This window comes from Vombatus ursinus, unplaced genomic scaffold (assembly GCF_900497805.2).
Source record: "Vombatus ursinus unplaced genomic scaffold, bare-nosed wombat genome assembly UNPS02011334.1, whole genome shotgun sequence".
In the NCBI taxonomy this organism is placed as follows: Eukaryota; Metazoa; Chordata; class Mammalia; order Diprotodontia; family Vombatidae; genus Vombatus; species Vombatus ursinus.
In genome coordinates this window covers 7,766,463-7,790,982 of record NW_020951112.1, presented here as the reverse complement: position 1 = coordinate 7,790,982, position 24,520 = coordinate 7,766,463, and positions in this window count along the sequence as shown.

Below are 24,520 nucleotides of genomic sequence, written 5' to 3'. Positions count from 1 at the left end.
CAAGATACTTACTCGCCCTGGGACCCCAGGCAAATCATTTAACCTTTCTCCCCCCAGTTACCTCTTCAATAAAATGAGGATAATAACAGCAACAACGTAGAACCAGGAAACTCCTCCAAACAGACCTAGAAGATGCTGCAGGTCAAATCCTGATGGGGAAAGCCAGATGATAATAGGCACCTCACAAGGTGGTTTGTGGAGATCAAATGGGAATAACATGTAAAATGTTTTGTCCACTTTAAAGCACTATAGAAATGCTTGTTAGTATTATTGTTATTGCTAGTGATTTCTTTCTGACTGGCTTTTTCCAGATTTTGCTAGGAAAGATTCTACATTGGTGTCTCTGTGCTTGGAGAGAACTTGAGAAGAGGGAGTAGCCCTACCCCTGGAGGGTGTGATGGTCATCTCAACCCTGGCCTCCATGTTCTAAGTCTGCGTTTTTCATCTGAGTTGGTCTTCTCCCCCTACCCACGGGGGTTGGGGATGAGAGGGGGGCAGTGTCTCATCTTGTGTGTGTCCCTAGAAGAGTTTGGTGCCCTGATAAGGTCCCATTGATCTCTGTGCTAGCAAGTGGCAGGGAGAAGCCAGTGTGCTGATCCAAACTGGCAAATAATGAGGATATTGATAAGAATTAGCCCTAGGCTGGTCTGGGCAGATTATTATCCAAGAGTGTCTGTGGTCCCATCTATAGCTAATAAAAAGTAAGAACCACTGAAGAATAACTTCATGCAGCCTCCATTTTCTCCTAGCAGTAACCGTGGATCCATCCCTGGAACCACTCTGAGCTCTAACAGGAGACTTTTCCCCTGGCCTCAGCCAGGCATCAGAGTCACTGCCTGGCATTGCAGTCCTCTTTATGTGTTGCCTTACCCTGTTAGAATGTAATGAAGGCAGGGTCTATCTCACTTATTTGTATTTGTATCCCCAGCTCTTAGTGCTGTGTCACCCAGAGTAAGCCCTGAATAAATGAATGCTATATGTATGTATGTATGTGTATGCATATGTGTATATCTACCTACCTACCTTTCTATCTTTTCTATCTTTCCTGTCTCCTGTCTTCTATCAGCCACAATTCTGCTCCTTTCATCCATGTCCATTTCTTATCTATCTATCCACCCATCTATCTATCTACCTACCTACCTATCCATCCATCATCTATCTACCTATCTATCCATCCATTTATCTATCTGTCTATAGCTTTTGATCTGTCTTTCTAACCATATCTATCTTCTCTCTATCTTCCATCTATCTGCTTCAATTCTGTTCAACATCCTTTTGTTCATGTCTATTTCTTATCTATCTTTTGTCGGCCTTCTGTCTTTCTTCTGTATCTGTTTGCCATCTTTCTATCTTCCATCTATCTATTTTCTATTTATCTGTCTTCTATATTCTACTCATCTATTTTCTGTCTTCCCTCTATCTTCTATCTTTCTATCTTATGTCTCTATCTATCCTTCTTATCTATCTCATCTATCAGTCTGTCCCTCCATCTGTCTGTCTGTCTATCTATCTATCTGTCTCTTTCCCCTTCAAACAATCTGTGGTTCAACCATATTGGTTTCCTTGCTATTCCTCACCCCAGACACTCCATTTTCTGTCACTACGCTTTCATCCTGGCTGTCTTCCCTGCCTGGAATGTTCTCCCTCCTCATCTCCACTTCTGAGGAGCCCTGACTTCTTTCAAGATTCAGCTCAAACACCACTTCCTGCATGAGGCTTTTCCTGGTCCCCTCCAGTTTCCTTGCTCTGTGACATTAACTTATTTCTGCCTTTTTTTTTTTGGTATCTTGTATGTACATATGTGTGCATGTATGGACATATAAACATGTGTGTGAGAATCCAGAACACCTAGGTTTGAATCCCAAGTCTGACACTCACGGGCTGGGTGACTGTGGCCATGGGATATGACCTCTCTGACCTTCAATCTCTTTATCAGCAAAATAGAGATAGCCACACTTGTACAACCTTCCTCATAGGGTTGTAGAAGAAAACCTTTGAAAAACCTTATATACACATAAGGAGAAACAATTGTGGCTTAGTGGATAGAATGAGAGTCTTTGAATTGGGGAGACATGTGCTTTTACCACGTACTGGCTGTGTGACCCTGGGCAAGTCACTTAACTTTTCATTGTCCCAGGCAATTCTTCTTGGTAGAGGGGTTTCCTCATTGAGAAATCATTACATCAATAAAATTGCAGGCCCAGTCCAAACAAACAAACACAAACAAAAATTGTATGTGAAGGTGAACTCGATGAAAATTTCCCAGATTTCTGCTCTCTTCCTCTTGGCTGTAATCTTTCTTTGTTGAACTCATATATATATATATATATATATTTGTGTATATATATTTGTGTATATATATTTGTATATATATATTTGTATATATGTATACAAATATACATATATATTTGAACCTTACATATTCTTTAAACTTCCCTTAGACACTTACTAGTTCTCTTTTGAATTATGTCTTTTAGTATGCTTACCTTATTCCCCCAAATAGATAGACAGTATGGTAAATTGGAAAGAAAAGATTGGTGTCAGAGTTGGAGGACCTGAATTCAAATTGTGTATTGGTTACTTATTACTTGGTTTGGCCTGGAGGAATCCCCTTATCTCTCTGGACCTCAGTTTCCTCACCTGTAAAATGAGGGCATTGTTAGAATGTAGAATGTTAGAATGACCTCTAAGGTACTTTACACTTTAAATATATGTGTTCCTATGAGTTCCTTGAGGCTAGAGATTGACTTATTCAGTTTTATCTCCCAGTGCCCTGCCTTCCCCACACCTCACCTATCCCCCCAGAGCTGGATCTTGTACATAGTAGGTATTTAATAAAAATTGGTCAAATTACATTGAGTATTGGCATTGGAAAGGAGCAAGAGGTGATCTAGGCCAACCCCCTCATTTTACAGAGGAGGAAACTGAGGGCCAGAGAGATGAAGTGACTTCCAGAGTCACAGCTAGTTAGAGCTGAGACTGAAACCCAGCTCTCTGGACTCCCAGTTGGGTGTAAAAGTTCTATAAATGAAGATACTTTCAAAAAGAGTGAGGAATTGTCGATGGTTTCCAGAACTACTGTACTCCCGTTATAATCACAAAAGGAGGGGGGAAAGGTTTCATTCATCATCAGTTCCTTTGAAGTGGCAGTGAGTCATAAGTTGTGACTGCATACCAAATCCACAGCAAAGACTTTATTGATGACTATGAATGTGTCACAAAAAAAAAAAAAGAATGACTTTAAGGAAGTGAAAGATAAGAAGTGTGGGCTAGGGGTCTGACCACTGTCCTGGGACTCATGACACCCAGATTCTGGTTTCTGCTTCTGCTCTTGACTTACTGCGTCAATGGAGAAAGTTGCTACTCTCGGAGTTTTCTACCCTGATAGAAGCCCAAATGGATAAGACATTATGGAGAATACAAAGCTATGGCTTTTCTCAGGGAAGTCAGTCAAATCAGAGAAGAAAGACATCTACAAATGAAAAGTTCAACAGTAATCCAAGGCAATTTGTGATTAAGTAACAGAGAATGTGGCTCAGTCTTTTCAATCATTTCTGATTCTTCGTGACCCTATTTGGGGTTTTCTCAGCAAAGATACTGGAGTGTTTTGCCATTTCCTTTTCCAGCTCATTTTACAGATGAGGAAACTGAGGCAGACAGGGTTGAGTGACTTGTTCAGGGTCACACAACAAGTAAGTGTCTGAGACCAGATTTGAACTCAGGAAAAGGAGTCTTCAGGAGGAGATTCTAGTCCTGGTGCACTATGCATCATGGCGCCACCTAGCTGCCAACAGGGACTAGACCTAAGATTTTGCAGGTTGGCACCTTCTCTACAATTTATAGTCTTAGAGTTACCCAGAGCATGAAAAGAGTAAGTGACTTACCCAGAGTGACACAGCCAGTCTGTGCCAGAGTCAGGATTTGAACTCAGATCTTGCTGCCTCTGAGGCTAAAGAAGTCAGACTTTATTCTAGAGATGATGGGGGATCGTGGAAAGATTTTGAACAAGAGATTTGGTCCTCCTCCTAGATTTAACTGCAAGAGATCATAGGGATAATTTGGTCCAACCCCTTCATTTTACAGGTGAGAAAACTGAGGCACAAAGAGATTAAATGACTTGCACAATGGTCATACAGGAAGTAAGCAGCAACTATCATTTAAGCCTGGGTCCTCAGACTCCAAATTCAGTGCTCTTCTCACTATGCCATACTACTTAGTTTATTTTTTGAGACAATTGGGGTTAAGTGACTTGCCCAGGGTCACACAGTTAGTACCTGTCTGAGGCAGGATCTGAACTCAAGTCCTCCTGATTCAGGGTCCAGTGCTCTATCCACTGTGCTTCCTAGCTGCATCTGTGCCACTACTTTTTAACAAAAGTGGTCTTTTAAGCAGATTACTCTAATTGTGTCGGCATGTGGGATTAAGATATCTTTATTTCCTAACTGCTTTAAGATTACTTCAAGCATCTTATATCTCAGTCTTCCTTAAATTAGCAGCAGAGGCGGTATAGGAGAATGGGAACACTGGCTTTGGAGTCCAAGGACTCTGTCACTTAACACCTCTATGAACTTGGGCATTAAGCTTTTCTGGGTCTCAGTCTCCTCATCTCTAATAAAAGGGGGTTGGACTGGATGGTCTCTGAGTCCTGTGCTTTAGAAAGATCCCTTTGTTGTTGATGTAGTTCATCCTTCATTTTCGAAGAGGACCAATGACATCGCGGGTTATGTCTTGACTTTCGAGTGAATTGGATTTAAGTGAGGCGGAGCTGCACAAAGTGTTCAGCCTCACTGTCTTCCAGAGTCATCTAAGGATGGACTGGGGTGCGGAGAGACTTGAGTCAGACACACCAGCCAATGGAGGAGCTGTCCGTCTGAATCAGCAGAGTGAATAGTTGGTCCAGAAGTTCCCTATGTCAAAGAAGACTTGGGTCTGGACCTCTTCCTACCTTTCATAATGACTCCCCCCCCCCAAAAAAAACCACTTGGTACAGCAAAATTACAGCACAAAGCATGTTGATACCCCGTTAGTGATATTTGAGCCATAAGACATTTTATTAAAAGCAATCCCAGCACCATCTTGTTTGTGTGCATGTTTTTGTCTCCATCATAAACTAGACCTTTACAGTGGCCGCTTTCAGTCCCACAGTGGTCATTTTCATCCTGCCAATTTCATGGTTTGGATCCTTCTTTCATGATGGGCTTTCCCAAGCAAGAGCCCTTGTAATCAAACAAACATATTAACAGCTCCATTTTCACATCCAGTGTAATACTCACTTGACTAAAAGTTTATGAGAATTCTTGGTAATTTACGGACAACTATAAAAATAACTGTCCTTTAATGGCAGCTTTAAGTGGAGGATCTCAAAACAATTTATAAACATTAATTAAACCTCATCACAGTGTTGTGAGGCAGGGAAGGTTGAGAAGTAGGAGAAAAGAGAGAAAGGAACAGAATTCAACCTGAAGCTCCTCCCAGCAGGGATCTGGGGGCAGAATCCAGATTCCTTGAATCTGGCTTAGATGCTAGCTAGCTGTGGGACCCCTGTGCAAATCATATCACCTCTCTCAGCCTCAGTTTCCTCATCTGTAAAATGGGGATAATAATAGCACTTACCCCACAGGATTGCTGTGAGGACGTACTGAGGGGAAGGGACAAAAGGGAATTGTCTCTGATATAAAGGGGCATAGGCATTCTTTTGCTGTCCCCTGAAAGGTGGAATAGTAGAATATTTCTTTTCAATAAGTAGCTTGTCAGAAAGCCATCTTCCCTAATGTCAGCTCTTTGGAGAAAGTGAAGGCCCATTGAGTGGATCTCAGTGTTCCCACATCCCCCATAACTCCATCCCTTACTGTAATCGAGACGGATGCTTCTTGCTTCTCCATTGCCAACAAGACCTGTCACCCTTAGAATAAATGAAACTTTTCTGGTACAAATTCCTATTTTATATCTATCCGATCAGTAGAACCTTGTATTTTTCTGCATGGTTGTAAATTGATTGCTGGATAATTACTTTCAGTCTCCTCCCAAGCATCAAGTTAAACTGAAATTATTTTGTAATCAATTTTCAATGTATATGTTGTTTCCCTCCCATAGAACACAAGGTTCTTGAAAATAGGGACTGTTTGATATGTATACCCACCGTGCCTAGGCTAGTGCTTAATGTATGTGGTTCCATCATTCAGTTGTGTCTGACTCTGTGACCCCGTGGAACATACTGTCCCCACAGGGTTTTCTTGGCCAAGATACTGGAATGGTTTGCCATTTCTTTCTCTAGTGGATCAAGGCAAACAAAGGTTAAGTGACTTGCTTGGGGACATACAGCTACTAAGTGGCTGAGGCTGGATTTGAACTCTGGTCTTTCTGACTCCAGGCCTAGAGCTCTATCCACTTAACCATTTAGCTGCCTCCACTTGATGTATAAGATGTACTTAATAAATGCTTATTGAATTGTTAGGCAAGTCAACATTGGAAAACTCTAAGGGATAGAACCGAAGACATCTATGATTCTCTGGCTGCTTATGGGGTCTAAGCTGTTGTCCAGAACCTCACACATACTTTATGACTCACTGACCTTCTTGCTATCCCTCAGACACAACTCTCCTTTTTTGCTAACTGTCTCTTATGTCTGAAATACTCTCCTTGATCGTTTCCACCTTTAGCCTCTCAGACTTCCTTCAATTTTGTTGTTGTTCAGTTGTTTCAAACTCCTTGTGACCCCATTTGGGGTTTTCTTGGCAGAGATACTAGGGTGGTTTGCTATTTCCTTCTCCAGCTCATTTTACAGATGAGGAAACTGAGGCAAACAGGGTGAAGTGACTTGCCCAGGGTCACACTGCTAGTAAGTGTCTGAGGCCAGATTTGAACTCAGGAAGTTGAATCTCCCCAACTCCAGGCAGGTGCTCTCTGCAAATATGGTGCCACCTAGCAGCCCCAACTTCTTTCAGTACTCATCTCAAATTCTACCTCCTGCAAAATACCTTTCCCTCTTCCTTCCCACTGCTAGTGCCTTCCTTCTAAGATTACCTCCCACCTGTCCTGTATGTACATAATTCATGCTATCTTCCCCATTGGATGATTTGAAATCTTATACTCTTACCCAAGATAATTTCAGAGGCATAAAAAAGGCCCAGCATATGGATGTCTGAAATTCCACCATTAAGCCATTTAGTCAGTAAGCATTTATTAAGCACCTACTATGTACCACACACTGTGAAAAGTGCCAAGGATACAAAGAAAGGTAAAAGGTAATCTTTGCCCTCAAGGAGCTCACAGTCTAATGGGGGTGAGAACATGTAAACAGCTATATAACAAACAAAATGTAGATAGGATAAATCAGAAATAATTAGCCCAGGAAAGGCACTAGAATTAAGGCTGATGGGGAATAGTTTCTTTTAGGTGAGACTTGAAGGAAGCCAGGAGGCAGAGATGAGGAGAAAGAGCATTCCAGGCAAGAGAGGCAGTCAGTGCAAAGGCCCAGAGTCTGGAGATTGGGTGTCTTGTGCGAAAAACAGCCACTACACCCAGGTCACTGAAGGCCCACTTATTCCCTTCCTGCCCAGCAATACTTCCTAGGCTCCTGTTGGGGTCTGCTGATAACACACTAGAATAAAGAGATCACTGCAGTCTTCGCCCTAGAGGTCAACTCCTTGTCTTTACCGACTTCTTCTGATTCCAGTGAGATCTCCAAGCTTTAGGGGCTTTTTGGATGGTGAATGTTTCCTCTATAATTGAAAGGTCAGATTCCCTTTTCACTTTTCAGTGTGTTTTTGACCCCTCTGACCTTCTACTTTGCTGATTCTCAACCAGACAGACTATTACACATGCATATAATTGTTTTCTCTGATTCCTGGACTGAGCAGAGATTGATGTTTAGGCTTTGTCTATAGGCTCTGAATTCACTTAAAAATCAGTTACTGACATTTAAATTTCCATGATGCCAAACATCTGGATCAGGGGTTCTAGCTGTTTGGGTGTCATGGACTCAGGGGTATGCTGGTAAATGTTTAACAACCAGCTTTTAAAAAAAATAAGGTACCCACAACACACTTTAAAGTTTAATCTGCAATAATAGCATTTTCTCCTTCAGTTTCTTAAGTCTAGACATCCAACAAAACAGTAAATCAAGCCCCAGTTTGTAGAATTTGCTGATTTCCAAGGTGTAAATGCTTACAACTAGGTGGGACAGTGGATACTGGCCCTGGAGTAACTGGAGAAACTGAGTTCAAATACGGCCTCAGACACTCACTAGCTGTGTGATCCTGGGCAAGTCACTTAACATTGTTTGCCTCAGTTTCCTCATCTGTAAAATGAGTTGAGAAGGAAAAGACAAACCACTCTAGTATCTTTGCCAAGAAAACTCCAAATCGGGTCATGGAAAGTCGGACATGCCTGAAATGACTCAACATCAACAATATGAACAAATGCTCACATTGAAAATTTAATAATATACTGTCTCAAGGCAGTCCAAGCCCAGCAGAGACCCACGAGCAATCTGGTGAAGCTTATCAGAATAAAGTTTTTAAATGCAAAAAATAAAATACATGGGAGTATCAAAGAAACCAAGGGCAGTTAGGTGGCACCATGAATAAAGTGGCCAGCCTAGAGTCAGGAGGACTCCTCTTCCTGAGTTCAAATCCTGCCTGAGACACTTACCAGCTATGTGACCCTGGGCAAGTCACTCAACCCTGTTTACCTCAGTTTCTGTAAAATCTATAAAATGATCTGAAGAAGGAAATGGCAAACCACTCTAGTATTTTTGCCAAGAAACTCCCAGATGGGGTCACAGAGAGTTGGACACAACTAAAAAACAAGAAACCAAAGGTTAGTGAAAATAAAGATATAATTTTTTTTTCCCTATCCAAGTTCATGGAACCCTAAAAAAGGATCCAGAGACTCCAGGTTAAGAAACCATGGTCTAGATTAGCTGCTTCCTAACCAAATCAGTGGGACTTATTGCATTATTAGTTAGAAAGGCAATGTGAGTAGTGGAAATGACAACAACAATAACAAATAACCTGCATTTATATAGCATTTTTAGGTTTGTAAAGAGTTTTATATTCACTATCTTATTTGAGCCTCACTCCAGCTCCTTGATGTAATTACTTTATTTATTTATTTATTTTTGTTAATTTCTTGTGTCTGACTCTTTGTGACCAGTACCAGTATCATTATCCCCATCGAACAGAAAAGGAAAACTGAGTCAGAGATGTTAAATGACTTGTCCACAGTAAATAAATACTAGAGACAAGATCCGTACCTGGTATTCTTCTGTGTCCCAGTCTAACACAGTGCCCACTATACCTTGCTGCCTCTCAGAAAAGATTATTGGGTTTGGAGTTAGGAGAAATGTGGGTAGAAACCTAGTGCTTCCAATACTAGCTAAGGTGTGTCTCGGTTTCCATCTGTAAAATATTTGTTGTATCATCTGTAAGTATATTCTAACGAAACTAATGGGAGCTTGGTGTATTACAGGCACCAGGGCTTCTGCGTCTCCTCTGTCCTGTGTTTATCTACCCCATAACTCCACTGAATTAGGATCAGAAACCCCAATTCCTGAGAGAATAAGGAATTGGGAGAGGCACATGTATGGTGGTCACTGACCCAGAAATAAAACATGTAACTTTGCAGATAAGAAAGGGATTTTTTGAAGGCCAGCTGAATCATGAAGAACATAACCCATTCATTCCCTAGGCAAATGACCCAAAACCCAGTGTGGGGATGTGTTCAGGACACCTGTCTATGAAAAACAGGAAACAAAAGCATGGGACTGCCTTGCCTAAATCTTTCCCCTAATCTACAATACAAGGCCTGGTGAAGGATGCTCGAGCCATAAGTCATGAGCTGGGTGGGGACTGAAATGACCAGTGAAGTGCCTTCCAACTCTGGAATTCTACCATTCTGTGATCTGATGAGACATTTCCAGCCTCATTTCTCATTACACCATATTCACATTAGCTATGGGTGAGTAAAACTAGACCACCTGTCATTCTCTGAGTGTGTGTGGAGAGCATGTATGTGTGTGTGTGTGAGAGAGAGATAGAGAACTCTGTTTTCAAAGCCTGTGCTTTTACTCACACAGTTCCATTTATCTGGAATAACCTTCTCAACCTCATCCATCGGTAAAATGCATTTAGGTCGGCAGGTGGAGCAGTGTGCTGGATCTGGCTTCAACAGGTTAGGGAGAGCTGATTGTTAAATTTTCAGTGTGAGCTTTTACACCTCAAAAATCAGAACAGCCAAACAGAGCTTGATTTATTGTTTTGTTGATCATTTAGACTTAAGAAAGTGATGAAGAAAATGTTCACTGATGACAGATTCAACTTTAAAGTGTGTCACAGGTAGGTTCCTTCTCCCTCCAGCCCACTTGGTAGTTAAATATTTACCATCATACCCCTGTTTAAGTTAAATCATGGGAGGCTTTGAATGCCACACTGAGACATTTGGACTTCATTATTAAATTTATTATTAGATAATAATAATTATAATTCATATGTATATCATGCTTTTCATTTTATAATTAACTGTATGTATATGTGTATATGTATATATGTATATGAAACATCTTTTGATTTGTAAAAGGAGGAGATTAAACCAGGTGGCCTCAAAGGTCTTCTCTAGCTCTAATCTTTAATCATCAGAGAAGATAAAATCAAAGACTATAGACTTAGATAATAATAATAGCAATAATAAAGATGAGGATAATAGCATTTTTATAACACTTTAAGTGTTACAAAGGCTTCTGCAAATATTATCTCATTTTATCCTCACAGCAACCTGGGAGGCAGGTACTGTTATTGTCCCCATTTTGCACATGAGGAAACTGAGACACCAAGAACTTAAATGACATAGCTAGTTCGAGGCCAGAGTTGAACTTAGGACATCTGGACTCCAAGTCTGACTCTTTATCCATTGTGCCCATTAGCTGCCTGTTCACCAGGCCTGTAGAGTTTGCCATCAAGTCTAACTCCATAATTTTACAGATGGAAAAACCTAGCAGGGCTGGGGCAGCCAAGAGTGGAGTCTGGGTTCCTGGTGACATGGTTAGATGGAGATGGTCAGACTCCATTGCTGACTCCCCCGGCTCTGCTGGGTGAGACCACCACGCTTTGGCCGATTCCTTGGTTTCCTCCCCATGTCTCTGCACCAGGGCTTTCGCCTCATTCGCTTCCCTACATGCCTGTATTTGCTCTCTCTCTCTAGTACGATGTAAGCCTCCTTAGGGTGCAGACTGCTTTGTTTGTTTTCATTTGTACCCCCAATTCTTAGCACATAGAAAGTATTAATGAGTGCTCTATCTATCATCATCTATCATCTCTATCTCTCTGTCATCTATCTACCAGCTATCATCTATCAATCTATTACCTATCTTTCTGTCATCTGTCTTTCTATTATCTACATCTATCTCTGTCATCTCTCTGTCACTTTATCATCTATCACCCTTATCACATCTAACCATCTATCCATCTATCTATCTATCTATCAATCTATCTATCTCCCTGGTGCTTAACATGTTGAACAATACTGCCCGGGACATAATATATCCTTAATAAAAGAGTTCTCTCTCTCTCTCTGTCTGTCTCTCTCTCTGTCTCTCTGTCTCTGTCTCTCTCTTTCTCTCCCCTCTCTCTTCCATTCTCCATCCACTACGCCATTGATGTCAAACTCAAATAGAAATGGGGAGCCATTAAACCACACATAAAGGCCTCAGTGGGCCATATAATGACTTAGAAAAGTGTATATGAATATTATTTGATTTATTGTATTTTTATTTCTTTTGTTAAGTATTTCCCAGTTCCATTTTCATCTCCTTTGGGCCACACTCAGGACAATCGTGGGCCGCATGCCACTGTGGCAGTATTATACCATACTGCTTCTCTCATTCCATATTTACTTTATTATTCATTTCCACATCTGAAAGCTATAACTTGTACCAATGCCCGATGCTATAGTATGATTCAGGGGTGGAGGGAGATGAAGCGCAAGCTTCAAACCTCTTACTGTGATGGGGGCATATTTGAAAAATGAAATCTAATCCGTTTTGCTCCAGAGTGGGACAGGTAGAGGACTCCTGTTTCCTGTTCATTCAGTTGGAAACAATGAGGAGAAAAAAAAAATGGAGTCCACCCTTCTCTTTCTGGCCTTCGACGTGAACCCTCGATAAGATCCAGAAAAACAATCAGCGCCTTCCCCACAGACGTTTGCCCTCTTCAGCTGAGAAAACAGCATGTGCCAAAGGAGTGACTCTGGCCACCTCTAATTGTGAGCCTGGCGGCCTGGTTCATTGTGGCCTAGCAGCAAATCGCCAAATGACTGAGATAAGGAACATAATCACATTCTCACATGAGCACTTCATGCTCCGCTCTTCTCTATGGAAAGGATATCCCTGCAGGAAGGAGCAAGGTGGGGCCGGCCGGGGATTCTGGGCTTGCATTGTACAAACCTTTGTAAGGACACAGGAAGAGGATACGGAAGCTGTGACAGGAAAACGGAGAAAAGTTCAAACGTAAACAGCATCCAAAATCATTTACCAACAGTGGAGTCCATTTCCTTTTTCTGCCCAGTCCCCTTTCATGGCTCTTGGGACTGGTCGATTTTAATCTAAGACTCCGTTCACCTCTGTAACTCCCACTGTGTGGGCTCACATCGCTTGCCTGATTCGTAAAGTCAGAGGATATGTTTTCCAGGGCCTTTCAGACAAAAACAACCTCTTTCTAGATAGAGGCTTGATCCTGACTCCCCAGGGAAGGGTCTGGTCTGGCTTTTCCATTTGTCACTCTTGGGGGAGGCATATGTTTGCCTTGAGGACAGGGTGGATCTCATTGACCCAGCGTTTATCAAAAGCAAAAAGGACTCCAATGCACCACTTGTAAAGTAGGCTAGGGATTTTTTTTCCGCCTCCTCGGCTTTGACTGGAATGGTTTGGAATAAGAGCCGTTGCTAGAGAACGTTGTTGGACGGTGAGTTCGTAGCTATAGAACTACAAGGGGCCTCGTTAGACTTAGAGCTGAATAGGGGCTCAGAGATCATCTCGTTCAACTTATTTTACAAAGGAGTGAACTGAGGCACTGAGCCCAAGCGCATAGCAGGCGATTAATACACGCTAATTGATGGTTCGGTCATGGATCAGTGCCTTCTTGAGAGGCACTTCGGTGTAATGAGTAGGACTGAGTGCCCTGTAGCACTTACCCAGTGTTACAGATAGGATTGTCAAGGCTTCAGAGACCATCTTGTCCAACCCCTTTATTTTACAGATGAGGAAACTGAGACCCAGAGAGGTGAAGTGACTTGGAGCTGGATGGGAGCTCAGGTGTCATCAATCTAGTTCATTAACAGAAGAGGAAGTTGAGGCACGGAGAGGCTAAAAAAAAAACACCTGCCCTTGTCGCATAGGTGGTAAACATCAGAGGTGGGATTTGAACTCAGGTTCTCTATATGATGTGAGACATGGAACAAGGACTGGTTCATGCAGCTGGAAGACCTGGGTTTAGCTCCCAGCTGCTCATGACCTGTGTAAAATATTTGGGCACATCACTCCATCATGAGCAGATTGGGTTAGATGATCTCTGATGTTCTCATCAGTTCTAAAATTCTGATTTCTAAGGTCCTTTCCAGCTCTAAAATTCTGCCATTTTGTGAGCCCTCCTAACCAAAGCTGAGGTCAGGAATGACTCTCAGTAGGAAATGACCACAACTAAGTGTTTAGAGAGAGAGTTCTTCTAGTTGCTGCCACTTTGGGGAATCAGAGGCCCCACAAAAATAATTAAGCCCCAAACTTGCTCATAGCAGACCCAAATATAGATTCTGAGTGGATTCTTGTGGGTTTTTAGGTCATGGCTTCTTTTACATTTTTGCCCTCTTCTGATAAAAACTACTTATGTTGTTTCCAGCAACTAGAACAATGCCTGACATACAGTAGGTGATTAATAAATGCTTATTGGATCAGTGCCTTCTTGAGAGGCAGAATGGGGTAATGAATAGGACTTGGTATTAGGAAGACCTGAGCTCAAATCCCAACTCAGATACTTACTGGCTGTGTGACCCTGGCCAGGCCTCTTAGCTCCCTATGCCTCACTTTCCTCTCCTGTAAAATGAAGCTGGCCTAGATGTCTGGCTCCTGTTAGATGGTATAGTGGATAGAACTCTGAAATTGGAGTCAGTTTGAATCCTCAGGAACTGATTAACTGTGTGATCCTGGGCAAGTCACTTCCATGGCTAGCTTCCGTGTACCCCTGCCTGTCTACCTTCTGCTCAGGGATTAATAATCAAGTCAGAATTACCCTTACTACCGTGAAAGGTGCTTGTGATTCTGACCAGGTAGAAGAAGCTCCCTTCCCTGGAAACCACTCCCCAGTCTCTCATATCCATCCATCGATCAATAAGTATTTATTAAGTAGCCTGCTGTGTTCCATTGCCCTGGGGATACAAAAACAAAGAATGAAGCAATCCCAACTTGGAAGGAGTTTACCTATCAATCCCATCTTATCTGGGTACCTATCCTATTCCCCTCCGTTCTATAGTTGTGTCCTTAGTAACCCCCATTTCATTCTTAACCAATTGCTGTTCTTGTTACAGCTATGCATCCCTTCGCGGAAGTTACCTTGTATATATTTTCTATTTAATTTTCCATTCATATGCATATATATATATTATTTCTCTTTAAAAATTATGTAAATTCCATGAGGACAGTAAAGAAACATTTATTAAGAGAGCCAAGATGGGGGAGTAGCAGGAAAAAGTACAACTGAACTCCTCAACTCCTCCTAACAGATCTAGAAGACATACCAGACTGGGTCTTGACTGGGAAGTCCAAGAAAATGTCACCATGAGTCATTTTTCCAGCCCAGATTCAACACAGGGAGAAAGAGAGAAAGGTCTGTGAACATGAGCGATGAAGTCTAGCCAGGAATGGCTGTTCTGAGCATTCTAGAGCAGGGAGAGGCTGTGTACCAGGACAAAAAGATGTCCCAAATCCAAAACCAGAGGATCTAAAAATGTGCAGGCTACAGGAATAAGTGCAGATTGGTAGGTCTGTTACTCACCACACAGTTCTGGGTCACAGATCTAGGGTTGAATGAAGAGAGAACTTAAACCTGAACTGAGAGGTGGCGTTCCCAGGGAGAGGAGTGGACACAAGCCCTCTGCTGTCTACTGAGCAAGGTGACAGTTCCAGAGAAGCAGTATCTGTGTGGCTTTGACCTTGGGAGAAAAACACAATGAGGGGCCATGGTTGGGAAGGGTCTCAGTTCTAGCCTCCCATCCAGTCTGAAGCCTGAAGTGGAGTAACCAGGGGAAGAATCTAGACCAAAAGGGATCCTGCAGTTCTATCAGTCTGAACTAGGAGAGCTTCCCAGTTGGCTCTTAGATAGGACCTGAGTCCAACAGCAGTCTACTGGAAATCCAACCAGGGAAAGCACCCAGGAGTGTTGCTCAGACCCAAATGCAGGTCAAGAACTTGTGGAGCTCAGACTCACAAGGCGGAAATTAGACTTTGCCCTTTCATTTTAGAAGTATGAAAACTTGCAGTCCTCAGCCCAAGCAGTTCCTGAGGTCCCAGGGTAACAGAATACTCAGTACTCCCAGGAAAGCAGCAGTAGGACCAACCCAGAAATTCCCTTGAGAAGTACACAGAGCTCAGCCTTAATATAAAATCTGAAGTCAGGAAGTAAGCTGGAAGAAGGCTAAAAAATAATAATCTTAAAAAGTTATTATATTGACAGGGACACTCAAGACACAAACCCAGAGGAACAGAATGACTCCAAAACATCTACAAGCAAAGCTTCAAAGCAAAACACAGCTTGGGTTCAAATTCACAAGTTTAACTAAAATTCCTGGAAGAGATTTTTAAAAGTGCTAAAAATGTTTTTCACAAATGAAATGAGAATACTAGAGGAAAACAACTGTAAAAGAAATGAAAATTATAGGAGAAAAAATTAGGAAGGGAGTTAACAGCTTGGCATAACAGGTACAAAATCTTGCCCAAGCAGTAAACTCCTGAAAATTGGAATGGACCAAATAGAAGATAATGACTCTATAAGACAACCAAACATATCAAAACAAAGTCAAAAGACTGAAAAAATAGAAGAAAATATGTTATCTCATTGCAAAAACAACTAATGTAGAAAACAGATGGAGAGATAATTTTTAAATAATTTATTTTTATTTTAACATTTTTTTTAAAATTTGAGGTCAAGTTCTCTCCCTCCCTCCAGCCCCTCCCCCACCCATTGAGAAGGCAAGCAATATGATTTCAATTATACATGTGAAGTCATGAAAAACTTATGTCCATATTAGCCATATTGCAAAAACAAAATAAAATAAATGAAAGAAGAATGGTTTAATCTGCACTCAGAGTTCATGAGTTCTCTCTTTGAAGGTGGATAACATTTTTTATTATGAGTCCTTTGGAATTTTCTTGAATCACTGTATTGCTCAGGGTTAGCTAGGTCTTTCCCAGTGGATCACTGTTATAGTATTGCTGTTACGGTGTTCAATGTTCTCCTGGTGCTGCTCACTTCACTTTGCATCAGTTCCTATAGGTCTTCTTAGGTTTTTATGAAAGCAACCTACTACCTGCTATTTCTTATAGCACAATAGTATTCCATCATAATCATATACCACAACTTGTTCAGCCATTCCCCAATTGATGGGCATCCTCTCAATTTCCAGTTCTTTGTCACCACAAAAAGAACTACTATAAATATTTTTGTACGTGTAAGTCTTTTTTATTTTTCTCTGATCTCTTTGGGATATAGGAGTTGTATTTCTGGGTCAAAGGGTATGTACATTTTTATAGACTTTTGGGCATAGTTTCAAATTGATTGAGGAGAGAATTTAAGACTTATGGGACTATGGGAAAGCTATGTTCAACAAAAGAGCTTAGACAGCATAGTCTAAGAAATCATAAAAGAAAACTACCCAGACCACTTAGAAACAGAGGACAAAGTAGAAACAGAGAGAATCCCCTGGTCACCTTCTGAAAGATGCCCCAAAATGAAAACTCCAAGAAACATCTTAGGCAAAATCCAGTTTCCAGGTAAAATAAAAAAAATACTGCAAGCAGTCAGAAAAAAAATTCAAGCAGCAAGGAGCCACATAGGCTCACACATGATTTAGCAGCTACCCCTGTAAAAGAGCAGAGAGTTTGGGATACAATATTCTAGAAGGTAAAAGATATAGGCTTACAGGTAAGAATAACCTGCCCAGGAAAAACTGAGTGTAGTGCTACCGTGGGTGGGGCTGGAATCATTAATGAAATAGAGAACTTCTAAGCATTTCTGATAAAAAGACCAAAGCTGTGGAAAAACTGGAAAGTTCAAACATAGGTGTGAAGAGAAATGTTAAAAGTTAAACATTAGTGAACAATCATAAATAAAGGATTAAACAGGGATAAACTGCTTATATTCAAATATGGGGAGATAATACGCATCCCTTCAGAATCTTGCCATCATTAGGGGTTCTAAAAGAAATCAGATTAAAAGGAGGGCCTGGAAGTGATTTGTTGGTTTGAATAATCTTAAAGTAGAACAAAAGGAAGGGAAAAGGAATATACTGGGGTTAAGGGAAGGTAGAGGAAGGGTGAGGGAAATTATCTCACATAGTCAGGGTATGAAAGTAGAAGTCTATACAAACAAGGTAGGAGTGGTAGAGGGAGTGGGTGACACTTGAACCCCACACTCATCTGAACTGTTGTTGTTGTTGGTTCTTCATTTTTTTTTTCTTTTTAGGCAATTGGGGTTAAGTGACTTGCCCAGGGTCACACAGCTAGTAAGTGTCAAGTGTTTGGTCTGAGGCCGCATTTGAACTCAGATCCTCCTGACTTGAGGGCTGGTGCTCTATCCACTGTGCCACCTAGCTACTCCCACCAATATAGACTCTTACATTGCTTCCTAGAACACTGAAATTTAAGGGGCTTATTCAGTCAGGATCACACTGCCAGTGTGTATCAGAACTTAGACTCAAGCCTTTCTGATCCTGAAGCTAACTCAATCCACCACACACCTGCTGTTATATTCCTTAAAGCAACAAGAAATATTTTAATTTAGGGGACATTTGTTCATATTGCCTTGCAATGCTTATGATCAATCAGTTAATAAACAAGTAAGTTCTTACTATGTGCCAGGCACAGTGCTAAGATGAGGATCCAAAGAAAAAGCAAAAACCATCCCCTGCTCTCAAGAAACTTACATTCTAATGAAAAAAGACCACCATGAAAACAAATGCATCTTCTAGGTGGCACATTGAATAGAACACTGAAATCGGGGTCAGGAAGACTAGAGTTCAAATCCTGCCTCAGCTACTTACTAGCCATGCGACCCTAGGCAAGTCACTTCAACTCTCTCAGCCTCAGTTTCCTTATTTGTAAAATGAGGACACCTACCTCAGAGGGTTGTTGTGAGGATTAAATAAGATCACATATGTATAAATGTGAGCTAGTTATGTCATTATTGTTCTTAGCTGATGATTTTTTAAAAGTTCACAATAAACAACATATTTGAAGGGATGTGAAAGAACAAATTCAATAATTTTTCTGGGTGAGGAGAGAAAAGTAAAAATAATGGGCACAGGGAGAGAGTATCTGCTTGAGATAAAAAGGGTACCTCTTTCCTTCCCATGCCACGATTATTGGCCTTGTTCATCCTTGAGTCAAAAGGGTTTCAAATGAATGTCAGGCAGGTGGTACAGAGGATAGAATATTAGTCTTAGAGTCATGAAGATATGAGTATAAATTCTGCTTCAGACACTTATGAACTATGTGACCCAACTGTTTTCAGCCTCAGTGTCCTTATCTGGAAAATGGAGATAATAATAGCACCTATCTCATTGTGTTGTTGTGAGACTCAAATGAGATAATGCATGTAAGCTCTACAATTCTTTTTTCTTTTTTGGAGAGGCAATCAGGGTTAAGTGACTTGCCCAGGGTCACATAGCTAGTAAGTGTCAAGTGTCTGAGTCTGGATTTGAACTCAGGTCCTCCTGACTCTAAGGCTGGAGCGCTATCCACTGCGCCACCTAGCTACCCCAAGCTCTACAAATCTTAAAGCACTATCTACATGCTAGCTCTTAGTATAGCACTTAGTGCTTCCCTCACTTAAAAGGTCTCCTAAAAGGTACCACAGGTTGGATATACTTTGTTGGGTTACCAAAACCATAGCTCACAAGCCCACACTGATGTTTCTTTTACCAATCAATAAAAGGATTCATTAGTTTGAACAAAAGGTATTTAAATGGCATAGCAAAGTAATTGACAAGAACAATTTTCTCCATGTATAAATCCTATAGGCTTTCACACCACCCATGAGAGGGCATATATTAGGAACACATTGGCCAGAGAAATAGCCATCAGGGCAAATCATACTTTCAGTGCTACTGTTTATGCTCTGAAGAGTTTCCATTGTTTTTTGCTGATCTGTTTTCTTTGTTGATATCTCCATAAGTTACCCTCCATTTGCGGTCTTTGTTATTGCTGTTCTATGATAGGCATCTCCACTGAGCTGTTGCAGCTACTCAAATGCCATCTACTGTTCTTCTCTCATTTTTGGCCTCATCCTCTCTAAGGTTAGCAAGTAAAGAAGGAAACAAGATTCTGTCAGTTTTTTAGCTCATATTCTTGGGCCTGAGTGAGCTCTTTTGTGATGTAGACACTAACCATCTGCACTCAGCCAGCTATCTACAAAAGCCATTTAGACATTTGTCTATTTTTTAAGTGGACTCTTCTTCTACCTCAACTTCCATTCTCTTGATCCCAGTCACTTTATCTCACTTGAGATTAGAAAATTCATTTTAACTTCTTTCCATTCCCATCATACCAGTTATGGTCCATGAAAATCTTATCCTGAGAGAAAGACCGAAAGGGTTTGGGTAGAGCTGGTGATCCTTGTATTATTTTCCTGTCAATAACCGAATCCAATTCTATAATCCAGTAAACATTTATTAAACTCCTGCTATGTGCCAAGCACTGTGCTAAGTTGCTGGGGATACAATTAATAAAAAGAAAGACCGTCCCTGCACTCAAGAGCTTACAGTCTAATGGGGGAGCCAACAAATAAAAGAAGGCAGGAAAGGGTGAGGGGCTGGGGTACCAGCGACAAAAGAGAATATCTTGTTCCATGAAGTTGAAACCAAGCAAATCAGCAGGTGCAGAGTGGAGAGCAGATATGGCTATGATGTAGTAGATAGAGAACTAGCCTTGGAGTCAGATAGATGTAGAGTCACTAACACACAGTGGCTGTATGACCCTGGGCAATTCACTAAACCTCTTGGTACCTCAGGCACCTCTCTAAGGCTGAAGTTAAAGAGGTAACCATCTGTATCTTTGGAGGGAGTTTCAATGGGAATTCTCTATTAAATCATACATTCAATCAATGAATATTTATTAAGCACTTGGTTTGTGATAGGTACTGTACTAATAATCGCTGGGGGATAAGATAAAGAAAGATAGGCCTTGTCCTCCAGGAGCTTACGATCTAATAGGGGAAGACAACACATAAAAGGATACTGAAAAGGGGGCAGGGTTGGGGATCCATGTTCTTGGAGTAGAAACCTAGCAAGTGGGAAATGGAGTTGGGTGGACCATTCTAAGCCCTCGAGAAAGGGCGTTTTGGGGAGGAGTTTATTGCTTTGCCCTCCAGTAGTGGGTTGTGGGGGGAGGCAGCTGAGTGTGCCCAGAAGGTGATGAATATCAAAGCTAAATCAGTCCCAGGATGCTAAGATCTCAGGTGATGAGCTTAGATTGGGGGCAGCACAGTGAAGCACAGAGTTGAAAACAAGCAGAGCATCCAATGGGCAAAGTAACAATACCAAGACATTTGTGTAACATTGTAAGACTTACAGAGTGCCTCCTCAACCCTGCCAGTTAAATAGTGCTATTGTTCTCCCCATTTTTAAAACCTGAGGGGAGCAGCTAGGTGGTGTAGTGGATAGAGCACTGGCCCTGGAGTCAGGAGGACCTGAGCTCAAATGCGACCTCAAACACACAACACTCACTAGCTGTGTGACCCTGGGCAAGTCACTTAACCCCAACTGCCTTGCAAAAAAAAACCAAAAACAAACAAACAGACAAAAAACCTGAGGCTCCGAGAGGCTGGTCCCTCAGGGAGGGAGCTCGGAGCTGAGAGGAGATTTGGTTCATCTGACTCCAATGCTGTTGCTCCCTCTACTACGCTGTGATGCCTTCCCTTCGTTCAGAGGGAAATGGACCCGAAATTTATCTGGTTTCGTGTGGCAGGTAAAAAGTGAGGACTGGCAGAAGAGGATAACGAGTAGGGGAAGGAAGAAATATTTCCAAAACTCATTAAGGAGCTTTTATTTTTAAAAAACATTTAGTAGGAGATCTTCTGTCTCATCTGGAAATAACACAGCCTTAAAGACAAGATGTATTCAGGGTCAGGGTCAGAAGGGGTAAAAACCTGAACCAAGTTAACCTGGGGCATTCCAGTCTTCCCCAGACAGGAGAGGCCAACAACCTTGCCAAATACATACTTGTAGGCTTGCCGGTAAGTGAAAAATTCAGTTCTCCCCTTTAGGGTTACTAGGGAGCTATGAAATAAGGATGGGAGGGGCTGGATGGACAGCTACTATTTCCCCCATTTTAATGGATGAGGAAACTGAGGTTTCATTAAATCACATATTAAAGTTGGAAGGGATCTCAGAGGCCACGTGGAATGCACACATACCTCTCAATTGACAGATGAGGAAACTGAGGCCCAGAGAGATGAAGGCACTTGTTCTTGGGCAAACAGCCAGTAAGTATCAGGATTTGAACCCAGGTCCTCTGATTCTAGAGCCAGGGCTCCATATTACCTCCTTTTGTCACATCCAAATGAGATAATATATATATAGGGTTTTGTAATAACTAAAGAATAATATTAATGTCAGTTATTATTAGGGAGGACAGAAGGAGGATTCTGGGAAAGTTAATCCATTTGTAGCCCCCATGTCTCCTTAAATTAACCAGCTCTGGTCCAGGAGTAAGCAAGTATAAGCCACGGTAACAGCACCATGGTGGAATGCAAAGATCCCTTGGACTGAGAAATAGGGATGAGGGTCTGGGGTCCCAGCTCTGTCCTGAAAATGCTGGGAGTCGTGGAGAGGCAGCCCAGAAAGAAGGCAAGATTCAGAGTCCAGAGACCTGTGATGGAATCCTGGCCCTTAATATCTGTGTGACTCTGGGCAGATCATTAAATATTCCTTGAGTCTCAGTTTCCTCATCTGTAAGATGGGGACAATAGGGATCACTGATTTAAGAAGAGGAGAAACAGGGGAGGGGCAAAGGGGGTGGGGGAGAGAGGAGGTTATCAAGTGTATCCCCCTCATTTTACAGAAGAGGGCCAGAAAAAGGAAGTAATTAGCATTCTATTCCACATTAGCTGTCATTGAGAGTAACATAACCCACCACACAGGGCTTTGGGGAGGAGAGGATTCTGTATACCTCAAAGTGATAGAGAAATATGAGGGATTTCCTGAAAACTAAGGATTTGGCCCATATGATGTCTAAGGTTTCTTTGACCAGGTGATACAGGAGCAAGAACATTGCATCTGGAGAGCCTGAGTGCGAATCCCAACTCTTCCAGTAGAATGGAAAGAGTACTACTGGCTTTGGAGTCAGAAGACCTGGGTTCAAATCCTGCCTTAGTCACTTACTGCCTGTGTGATCTTGGTGTTCATTAGTCACTTAATTTCTCTGAGTCTCAGCTTCCTCATCTGTAAAATATGAAGGTTAGATTAGATGATCTAAGAGGTCCTTTCTACACCTAGATGTGTAACCCTAAAGAATATAAAAAGGTTGGTAATTAACTTTGATATATCAGTTTTCTTTAACTGAATCCCTTTAACTGGCTCTTTAACAGAAAGGAGAGGGAAAGGATTTGTATAGCACCTTCTAAGTGTCAAGCACTGTGTTACACACTTTATTATTTATCTGATTTGATTCTCACAATGACATTGGGAGATAGGTACTGTTTTTATCCCCATTTTACAGGTGAGGAAACTGAGGCAAACAGGCTAAGTGACTTGCCTAGGGTCACACAACTAGTAAGTGTCTGAGAACAGATTTGAATTCAGATCTTCCTGACTCCAGGTCCAGCACTTTATCCAGTGCACCATCAAACTATGGAAAAGAGCTGATTTAATCATATATCTACCATTTGGTACCTGGGATCATAGGGTTAAAGTTTGGGATCTGGAAGGGAACCTAAGAGTCATAAAAATCCAGTCCTGTTGTTTGGATCACTAGATGAAACGTATACAGGCACACCTTGGAGATATTGTGGGTCCGGTTCCAGACTATTGCAATAAAGAGAATATTGCAGTAAAGCAAGTCACGTGAATTTTTTGGTTTCCCAGTGAATGTGAAAGTTATGTTTACACTATACTGTAGTCTATTAAATGTGCAAGAGTATTGTGTCTTAAAAAATGTACATACCTTAATTAAAAATACTTTGTTGCTAAAAAAATGCTAACCATCACCTGAGCTTTCAGTGAGTGGTAATCTTTTTGCTGGTGGAGGTTCTTGACTCAATGTTGACGGCTGCTGACTGTTCAGGGTGGTCGTTGCTGAAGGTTGGGGTGGTGGTGACAATTTCTTAAAATGAGACAACCATGAAGTTTGCCCCTTTGATTGACTTTTTTTTTCACTTGAACACTTAGCAGCTATCCTCAGGTTATTAATTGGTCTGATTTCAATATTATTGTGCCTCTGGGAATAAGAAGGCTGGAGGAGAGAGAGAGAGAGAGAGAGAGAGAGAGAGAGAGAGAGAGAGAGGGGTGGAACAGCTGGTCCATGGAGCAATCAGAACACACACAGCATTTATCGACTAAGTTTGCTGTCTTATGTGGGAGTGGTTCATGGAGCCCCAAAACAACTGTAACAGTAACATCAAAGATCATTGATCACAGATCATCATAACAGATATAATAATCATGAAAATATTTGAAATATTGTGGGAATTACCAAAATGTGACAGAGACCCAATCAATGTGAACACATTCTGTTGGAAAAATGGCGCTAATAGACTTGCTTGATGCAGGGTTGCAACAAACCTGTTTCATTCAATTTGTGAAAAAACACGATATCTGTGAAGTGCAATAAAGCAAGATATGCCTGTAAAATTGAAAGGGTACTTTCCAGATACCACCTAGTCTAACCCCTTCATTTTATAGAAGAGGTTAAGGAAGCAAGGGTAGCATTTGAGCCTGAGACCCTAACTCCAAAGCCAGCACTCTCTCCATAGAGCCACAAATCGAAGCTGAATATTTGAGGAAGGAAAAACTTGCTTGGGGGCTAGGGGGTGGGAGAGGAAGAAGGAGATCCTTAGCTAATCTAGGTGGTGATAGGTGAGCTCACCTCTGCTGCTGCCGCAACCTGCTGAATCCTGTAAACATTCCCGTGTCCCCGACCATCTTTGTGGAGCTCAGTAGTCTGTATGTGGTGGGGAGGGGAGTGTGTGGGAGGGAAGGGTGTAAGGGAGACAATGTGGGAGAGAGAGAGAGAGAGAGAGAGAGAGAGAGAGAGAGAGAGAGAGAG